A 10,626-nucleotide genomic window follows, 5' to 3' on the forward strand; every position below is an offset into this window, starting at 1 on the left:
ATAGGAAATCCCACCATGACATCCTTAAGGGCTTCAGAGAGACCTTTTCTGAAAATAGCTGCGAGCGCAGATTCATTCCATTGAGTGAGTACGGACCACTTTCTAAATTTCTGACAATATACCTCTATTTCATCCTGACCCTGACACAGAGCCAGCAAATTCTTCTCTGCCTGATCCACAGAATTAGGCTCATCGTACAGCAATCCGAGCGCCAGAAAAAATGCATCAATATTACTTAATGCAGGATCCCCTGGCGCAAGGGAAAATGCCCAGTCCTGAGGATCGCCACGCAAAAAAGAAATAACGATCCTAACTTGTTGAACTGGGTCACCAGAGGAGCGAGGTTTCAAAGCCAGAAATAGTTTACAATTATTTTTGAAACTCAGAAATTTAGTTCTATCTCCAAAAAACAAATCAGGAATAGGGATTCTCGGTTCTAACATAGAATTCTGAACCACAAAGTCTTGAATACTTTGTACTCTTGCCGTGAGCTGATCCACACATGAAGACAGACCTTTAATGTCCATTGCTACACCTGTGTCCTGAACCACCCAAATGTCTAGGGGAAAAAAAGGCAAAACACAGTGCAAAGAAAAAAAAATGGTCTCAGAACTTCTTTTTTCCCTCTATTGAGAATCATTAGTACTTTGGGCTTCCAGTACTGTTATGAAAGGTAATTCAGTACCACAATGGACATAGAGGTCAGCGCACATACAGTGACCTGGCAATAACCCAAAAAACAAGAACGAGCTCTGAGACGTGGGAACTCTGTTGACCGCAATCCCTAATCCTCTCCAACCACACTAAAGGCAGCCGTGGATTGCGCCTAACGCTGCCTATGCAACTCGGCACGGCCTGAGAAACTAGCTAGCCTGAAGATAGAAAATAAGCCTACCTTGCCTCAGAGAAATACCCCAAAGGAAAAGGCAGCCCCCACATATAATGACTGTGAGTTAAGATGAAAAGACAAACGTAGAGATGAAATAGATTTAGCAAAGTGAGGCCCAACTTTCTGAACAGAGCGAGGATAGGAAAGGTAACTTTGCGGTCAACACAAAACCCTACAAAAACCACGCAAAGGGGGCAAAAAGACCCTCCGTACCGAACTAACGGCACGGAAGTACACCCTCTGCGTCCCAGAGCTTCCAGCAAGCAGTAAAAAACAAATTGACAAGCTGGACAGAAAAAAACAGCAAACAAATAGCAAAGAGGAACTTAGCTATGCAGAGCAGCAGGCCACAGGAATGATCCAGGAGGAAACAGGTCCAATACTAGAACATTGACTGGAAGCCAGGATCAAAGCACTAGGTGGAGTTAAATAGAGAAGCACCTAACGACTTCACCACATCACCTGAGGAAGGAAACTCAGAAGCCACAGTACCACTTTCCTCCACCAACGGAAGCTCACAGAGAGAACCAGCCGAAGTACCACTTGTGACCACAGGAGGGAGCTCTGCCACAGAATTCACAACAGTTAATATTAGGTCTAGAAGTGCCCCCCTCTTGTTGGGTCCTAAACCAGTTGTGAAAGGTAATTGTCTCTCTTAGGGTACCGTTACACTTAACGATTTACCAACGATCACGACCAGCGATACGACCTGGCCGTGATCGTTGGTAAAGTCGTTGTGTGGTCGCTGAGGAGCTGTCACACAGACATCTCTCCAGCGACCAACGATGCCGAAGTCCCCGGGTAACCAGGGTAAACATCGGATTACTAAGCGCAGGGCCGCGCTTAGTAACCCGATGTTTACCCTGGTTACCAGTGAAGACATCGCTGAATTGGCGTGTAATGTAAAAGTCTAGCACTCAACTTCAGTAACCATAGAAGCTATTGTAACCGTAGAAACGATTTATTAGTAGCACAAGAAACGTTTCAGTCCCTTGGGACTTTCATCAGTCGCGTGCCTATGAAGGCCAAAAAGGCAGATTCAGTATAACTGAATGAGATTCGGATAAAAATAGTGCATATGTGTAACACCCTTATATGAAAGGAGTATGCTTGAAAGCACATGGGATACGGTGGAAAATGACCACCTATCGGGTGAAGCACCCGTGACTTAAGAATGCTGGAGAGGGGAGAGAGAGACCACCTCGAGACACGGCGTCCACCGCTATTTTTATCCGAATCTCATTCAGTTATACTGAATCTGCCTTTTTGGCCTTCATAGGCACGCGACTGATGAAAGTCCCAAGGGACTGAAACGTTTCTTGTGCTACTAATAAATCGTTTCTACGGTTACAATTGCTTCTACGGTTACTGAAGTTGAGTGCTAGACTTTTACATTACACATATTGACGGTTTGGGAACCTAAGTCTTAGCACCAGTCTGTGAGCTGTGCACACAGTGTTTTCTCCTCACATCGCTGAATTGGCGTCACGCACGCCGATTCAGCGATGTCAGCGGGTGATCCAGCGATGAAATAAAGTCCTGATCATTCCCCAGCGACCAACGATCTCTCAGCAGGGGCCTGATCGTTGGTCGCTGTCACGCATAACGATTTCGTTAATTATATCGTTGCTACGTCACAAAAAGCAACGATATCGTTGACGATATCGTTATGTGTGACGGTACCTTTAGTTGTCAAAAAACTGATTACCTTTTCTGGAACTGCAGGTTTTTGTTCCCAATCAATTTCAGGGTATTTGAAGTCCCCCATAATAATGACTTCTCCTTGAGTCGCAGCTTTATTTATTTGCTTTATGAGGATATTCTCCATTGCTTCCATTATTTTTGGAGATGAATAACAAACCCCTATCAGTAATTTATTATTTTTTCCCCCTCCCCTTATCTCCACCCACAGGGACTCTACATTTTCATTAGATTCACCTATATTATCACGCAGGATGGGTTTCAAGGATGATTTTACATATAGACACACACCTACCTCTCGCTTATCCGTTCGGTCATTTCTGAACAGACTATAGCAAGTTAACAGCCCAGTCATGACTCTCATACAGCCATGTTTCAGATTTCTCCACCATGTCATAATTATACTCCAACAACATTAATTCTAATTCGGCTGCTGCTGCAATCATAACGGATAGGTGCACATGCTTGTCAAGGGAAAATGAAGACAGGCTGACTCTAAAATTGAACAAGGGCTTGATTTCCTTCGACTTTGCAAGCCTTACAGATAACAGCAACGCAATGTGAAAGCAGCCCAAATGTTTTTTTTGGAAGCTGTCTTAACATCCATCTTTTACTATCCAAACCTATTTTGGTCATGTATGTATACCCCACATGGGTAATGTTTTGTACTTTGTGAAAACTTGCCACATTGTGCAATGGTGAAACTTGTACTCCCTATTGATTGCTTTGCTGACACACTCCAACAGCGGAGTAATGAAAATTATTGCCCCTGCTAAATTGTCACATAAGATTATGTCTACCCTGATTGCACCAGTCACACAACCGCTAGATTTTAATATGTTATTTTTTAACTCCTTTATCCCATTTGACGTACTATCCCGTCAAGGTGACCAGGGACTTAACCCCTTAGTGACAGAGCCAATTTGGTACTTAATGACCAGGCCAATTTTTGCAATTCTGACCACTGTCACTTTATGAGGTTATAACTCTGGAACGCTTCAACAGATCCCGCTGATTCTGAGAATGTTTTTTCGTGACATATTGTACTTCATGTTAGTGGTAACATTTCTTCGATATTACTTGCGATTATTTATGAAAAAAACGGAAATATGGCGAAAATTTTTAAAATTTTGCAATTTTCAAAATTTGTATTTTTATGCCCTTAAATCAGAGAGATATGTCATGAAAAATAGTTAATAAATAACATTTCCCACATGTCTACTTTACATCAGCACAATTTTGGAAACAAAATTTTTTTTTGTTAGGGAGTTATAAGGGTTAAAAGTTGACCAGCAATTTCTCATTTTTACAACACCATTTTTTTTTAGGGACCACATCACATTTGAAGTCATTTTGAGGGGTCTATATGATAGAAAATAATGAAGTGTGACACCATTCTAAAAACTACACCCCTCAAGGTTCTCAAAACCACATTCAAGAAGTTTATTAACCCTTTACGTGCTTCACAGGAACTGAAACAATGTGGAAGGAAAAAATGAACATTTAACTTTTTTTTGCAAACATCTTAATTCAGAACCATTTTTTTTATTTTCACAAGTGTAAAAACAGAAATGTAACCATAAATTTTGTTATGCAATTTCTCCTGAATACGCCAATACCCCATATGTGGGGGTAAACCACTGTTAGGGCGCACCGCAGAACTTAGAAGTGAAGGAGCGCCGTTTGACTTTTTCAATGCAGAATTGGCTGGAATTGAGATCGGACACCATGTCACATTTAGAGAGCCCCTGATGTGCCTAAACAGTGGAAACTCCCCACACGTGACACCATTTTGGAAACTAGACCCCTTAAGGAACTTATCTAGATGTGTGGTGAGCACTTTGAACCCCCAAGTGCTTCACAGAAGTTTATAACGTAGAGCCGTGAAAATAAAAAATCGCTTTTGTTTACACAAAAATGATCTTTTCGCCCACAAATTCTTATTTTCACAAGGGTAACAGGAGAAATTAGACCACAAAAGTTGTTGTGCAATTTCTCCTGAGTACGTCGATACCCAATATGTGGGGGTAAACCACTGTTTGGGCGCACCGCAGAGCTTGGAAGAGAAAGAGTGCGGTTTTACTTTTTCAATGTAGAATTGGCTGGAATTGAGATCGGACGCCATGTCGCGATTGGAGAGCCCCTGATGTGCCTAAACAGTAGAAATCCCCCACAAGTGACCCCATTTTGGAAACTAGACCCCCCATGGAACTTATCTAGATGTGTGGTGAGAACCTTGAATGCCCAAGTGCTTCACAGAAGTTTAGAATGCAGAGTCGTGAAAATAAAAAATATTTTGTTTTCTACAAAAAAGATATTGTATCCCCCAAGTTTTTATTTTCACAAGGGTAACAGGAGAAATTGGACTGCAATAGTTGTTGTCCAATTTATCCCGAGTACGCTGATGCGTCATATGTGGGGGTAAACCACTGTTTGGGCGCACGGCAGAGCTCGGAAGGGAAGGAGCGCCTTTTTGGAATGCAGACTTTGATAGAATGGTCTGTGGGCATTATGTTGCGATTGCAGAGCCCCTGATGTACCTAAACTGTAGTAACCCCCCACAAGTGACCCCATTTTGGAAACTAGACCCCCCAAGGAACTTATCTAGATGTGTGGTGAGAACTTTGAATGCCCAAGTGCTTCACAGAAGTTTAGAATGCAGAGTCGTGAAAATAAAAAATATTTTTTTTTTCACAAAAAAGATATTGTAGCCCCCAAGTTTTTATTTTCACAAGGGTAACAAGAGAAATTGGACCCCAGAAGTTATTGTCCAATTTATCCCGAGTACGCTGATGCCCCATATGTGGGGGTAACCCACTGTTTGGGCGCACGGCAGAGCTCAGAAGGGAGGGAGCACCATTTGACTTTTTGAGCGCAAAATTGGCTGTCGTGTTTGGAGACCCCCTGATGTACCTAAACAGTGGAAACCCCCCAATTCTAGCTCCAACCCTAACCCCAACACACCCCTAACCCTAATCCCAACCTCATCCATAATCCTAATCACTAACCCTAACCATAATCACAACCCTTACCCCAAAACAACCCTAATGTCAACCCTAACCATAACCCTAATCAAAACCCTAAATCCAACACACCCCTAATCCTAATCTCAACCCTAACCTCAAACCTAACCCTAATCCCAATACACCCCTAATCACAACCCTAACCTTAACCCTAATCCCAAAACTAACCCTAATCCCAAGCGTAACCCTAATGCCAACCCTAACCCTAATACCAACCCTAATCCAAACCCTAACCCTAATCCCAGCTCTAACCCTAACTTTAGCCCCAACCCTAGCCCTAACTTTAGCCCCAACCCTAACCCTAGCCCTAGGGCTACTTTCACACTTGCGTCGTTTGGCATTCTGTCGCAATCCGTCGTTTTGGACAAGAAACGGATCCTGCAAATGTGCCCGCAGGATGCGTTTTTTGCCCATAGACTTGTATTGCCGACGGATCGTGACGGATGGCCACACGTCGCGTCCGTCGTGCACTGGATCAGTTGTGTTTTGGCGGAGCGTCGGCACAAAAAAAGTTCAATGAAACGTTTTTTTGTACGTCGCATCCGCCATTTCTGACCGCGCATGCGTGGCCGTAACTCCGCCCCCTCCTCCCCAGGACATAGATTGGGCAGCGGATGTGTTGAAAAACTACAGCTGCTGCCCACGTTGTGCACAATTTTCACAACGTGCGTCGGTATGTCGGGCCGACGCATTGCGACGGCCCCGTACCGACGTAAGTGTGAAAGAAGCCTAACCCTAAGTTTAGCCCCAACCCTAACCCTAAATTTAGCCCCAACCCTAACCCTAAATTTAGCCCCAACCCTAGCCCTAACCCTAGCCCTACCCCTAACCCTAACCCTACCCCTAACCCTACCCCTAACCCTACCCCTACCCCTAACCCTAATTTTAGCCCCAACTGCTGTTCTCCTGCCGGCCGGCAGATGGAGACAGATGGCGGGCGCACTGGGCATGCGTCCGCCATGTTCTGCTGCCGGCGGCCAGGAGGAGCAGCAAGAGGATCCAGGGACCTAGGTGAGTATGCTATGGTCCCCGAATCCCCCTATTTCTCTGTCCTCTGATGTGCGATCACATCAGAGGACAGAGAATTACACTTTACTTTTTTTTTTTTTTTTTTTTGCGGTCTCCGGTAAACAGTTAGTTCCCGGCGATCGCAAAACAGGGGTCGGTAATACCGACCCCGATCATGCTCTTTGGGGTCTCGGCTACCCCCGGCAGCCGAGACCCCAAAGATTCTCCCGGTGCCGGTCGGCGGGCGCACTGCGCATGCGCCCGCCATTTTGAAGATGGCGGCGCCCACCGGGAGACACGAGGAGCATCGGGGGAGCTAGGTGAGTATTGGGGGGCCACCTGGGACCCCTTTTCTCTGTCCTCCGATGTGAGATCACATCGGAGGACAGAGAAATTAAAAAGAGATCGCTTTTTTTTTTTTTTGCGATCGCCGGTAAATGGTTAATTACCGGCGATCGCAAATGCGGGGTGGGTTAAAAAACCCCCGAATCATGTTCTCTGGGGTCTCGGCTACCCTCGGCAGCCGAGACCCCGGAGAAAATCGGCCTCTGGGGGGCGCTATGGACTTTTTCCACAGCGCCGTTAATTAACGGCGCTGTGGTTTAAGTACCCTTAGCGGCCGCCGTTAAAAGGCGTATCGGCGGTCGCTAAGGGGTTAATTCCCAGGGACGGAATAGTACATCAAAGCGATCGGCCGCGCTCACGGGGGGAGCGCGGCCGATTGCGGCCGGGTGTCAGCTGACTATCGCAGCTGACATCCGTCACTATGTGCAAGGAGCGATCACGGGCTGCCCATGGTACATTAACCCCTGCCACTCTGCGATCAAACATGATCACAGCGTTCCGGCGGTGTAGGGAAGCATCGCGCAGGGAGGGGTCTCCCTGTGTGCTTCCCTGAGACCCTCAGAGCAACGTGATGTGGTCGCGTTGCTCCGTGGGTCTCCTACGTTCTTCTCACTGCAGGCCCCGGATCCAAAATGGCTGCAGGGCTGCATCCGGGTCCTGCACGGAGGTGACTTACCGAGCGCCTGCTCAGAATGCTCTGCAAAGTGTCAGATCAGCGATCTGACCTTATAACATGATGCCCCCCACTGGAGCAATGTTATAAAGTTAAAACAAATATATTTAGTTCTGTAAAAAAAAAATATATAAATAAAGAAAAAAATATATATTATTCCCATAAATACATTTCTTTATCTAAATGAAAAAAAAAACAATAAAAGTACACATATTTAGTATCACCGCGTCCATAACGACCCGACCTATAAAACTTTTCCACTAGTTAACTCCTTCAGTGATGACCGTAAAAAAAAGGAGGCAAAAAAACAACGCTTTATTATCATACTGCCTAACAAAAAGTGGAATAGTACGCAATCAAAAAGACGGATATAAATAACCATAGTACCGTTGAAAACATCATCTTGTCCCGCAAAAAACGAGCCTCCATACAGTGTCATGAGCAAAAAAATAAAAAGTTATAGTCCTCAGAATAAAGTAATGCAAAAATAATTATTTTTTCTCTAAAATAGTTTTTATCGTATAAAAGCGCCAAAACATAAAAAAAATGATATAAATGAGGCATCGCTGTAATTGTACTGACCCGAACAATAAAACTGCTTTATCCATTTTACCAAACGCGGAACAGTATAAACGCCCCCCCCCCCCCCCAAAAGATATTCATGAATAGCTGGTTTTTGGTCATTCTGCCTCACAAAAATCGGAATAAAAAGCGATCAAAAAAGTCACGTGCCCAAAAATGTAACCAATAAAAACTTCGACTCGTCGCACAAAAAACAAGACCTCACATGACTCTGTGCACCAAAATATGGAAACATTATAGCTCTCAAAATGTGTTAATGCAAAAAAATATTTTATGCTATGCTGCCAGTCATAAAAATCCGCTAAAAAACCCATTATAAAAGTAAATCAAACCCCCCTTCATCACCCACTTAGTTAGGAAAAAATAAAAAAATGTATTTATTTCCATTTTCCCATTAGGGTTAGGGCTAGGGTTAGGGCTAGGGTTAGGGCTAGGGTTAGGGTAAGGGCTAGGGATAGGGTTAGGGTTAGGGCTAGGGCTAGGGTAAGGGATAGGGTTAGGGTTAGGGCTAGGGTTAGGTTTAGGGCTAGGGCTAGAGTTAGGGTTGGGGCTAGGGTTAGGGTTTGGATTACATTTACGGTTGGAATTAGGGTTAGGGGTGTGTCAGGGTTAGGGATGTGGCTAAGGTTATGGTTGGGATTAGGGTTAGGGGTGTGTTGGAGTTGGGGTAAGGGGTGTGGTTGGAATTAGGGTTAGGGGTGTGTTTGGGTTATGGTTTCAGTTAGAATTGGGGTTTTTCACTGTTTAGGCACATCAGGGCTCTCCAAACTCGACATGGCGTGTGATCTTAATTCCAGCCAATTCTGCGTTGAAAAAGAAAAACAGTGCTTCTTCCCTTCCAGCTCTCCCGTGCACCCAAACAGGGGTTTACCACAACATATGGGGTATCAGCGTACTCAGGACAAATCGGACAACAGCTTCAGGGGTCCAATTTCTCTTGTTACCCTTGGGAAAATAAAAATTTGGGGGGCTAAAAAAACATTTTTGTAGGAAAAAAATGATTTTTTATTTTCACGGCTCTGCGTTAAAACCTGTAGTGAAATATTTGGGGGTTCAAAGTTCTCACAACACATCTAGATAAGTTCCGTTGGGGGGTCTAATTTCCAATATGGGGTCACTTGTGATAGGTTTCTACTGTTTAGGCACATCAGGAGCTCTGCAAATGCATTGTGACGCCTGCAGACCAATCCATCTAAGGCTGCATTCCAAATGGCGCTCCTTCCCTTCCGAGCTCTGCCATGCGCTCAAACGGTGGTTTCCCCCAACATACGGGGTATCAGCGTACTCAGGACAAATTGGACAACAACTTGTGAGGTCCAATTCCTCTTGTTACCCTTGGGAAAATAAAAATTTGGGGGGCTAAAAAAACTTTTTTGTAGGAAGAAAATGTTTTTTTATTTCCACGGCTCTGCGTTATAAACTGTAGTGAAATACTTGAGGGTTCAAAGTTCTCACAACACATCTAGATAAGTTCCTTGGGGGGTCTAGTTTCCAATATGGTGTCAATTGTGGGGGTTTCAATGTTTAGGCACATCAGGGGCTCTCCAAATGCAACATGGCATCCCATCTTAATTCCAGCCAATTTTGCATTGAAAGGTCAAACGTCGTTCTTTCCCTTCCGAGCTCTGCCATGCACCCAAACAGTCGTTTACCCCACATATGGGGTATCAACTTACTCAGGACAAATTGCACAACAACTTTTGGGGTGCAATTTCTTCTGGTAACCATGGGAAAATAAAAAATTGGGGGCGAAAAATTCATTTTTGTGAAAAAATATTATTTTTTATTTTTACGGCTCTACATTATAAACTTCTTTGAAACACTTGGTGGGTCAAAGTGCTCACCACACATCTAAGTAAGTTCTTTAGGGGGTCTACTTTCCAAAATGGTGTCACTTGTGGGGGGTTTTAATGTTTAGGCACATTAGTGGCTCTCCAAACGCAACATGGCGTCCCATCTCAATTCCAGCCAATTTTGCATTGAAAAGTCAAATGGCGCTCCTTCCCTTCCGAGCTCTGCCATGCGCCCAATCAGTGGTTTACCCCCACATTTGGGGTATCGGGGTACTCAGGAAAAATTGTACAACAACTGTTTAGGTCCATTTTCTCCTGTTATCCTTGGGAAAATAAAACAAATTGCAGCTGAAGTAAATTTTTTGTGAAAAAAAATTAAATGTTCATTTTTTTTTTAAACATTCCAAAAATTTCGGTGAAGCACCGGAAGGGTTAATAAACTTTTTGAATGTGGTTTTGAGCACCTTGAGGGGTGCAATTTTTAGAATGGTGTCCCACTTGGTTATTTTCTATCATATAGATCCCTCAAAATGACTTCAAATGTGATGTGGTCCCTAAAAAAAAAGGGTGTAAAAATGAGAAATTGCTGGTCAAATTTTAACCCTTATAACT

Source organism: Ranitomeya imitator, chromosome 10 (assembly GCF_032444005.1).
Source record: "Ranitomeya imitator isolate aRanImi1 chromosome 10, aRanImi1.pri, whole genome shotgun sequence".
In the NCBI taxonomy this organism is placed as follows: Eukaryota; Metazoa; Chordata; class Amphibia; order Anura; family Dendrobatidae; genus Ranitomeya; species Ranitomeya imitator.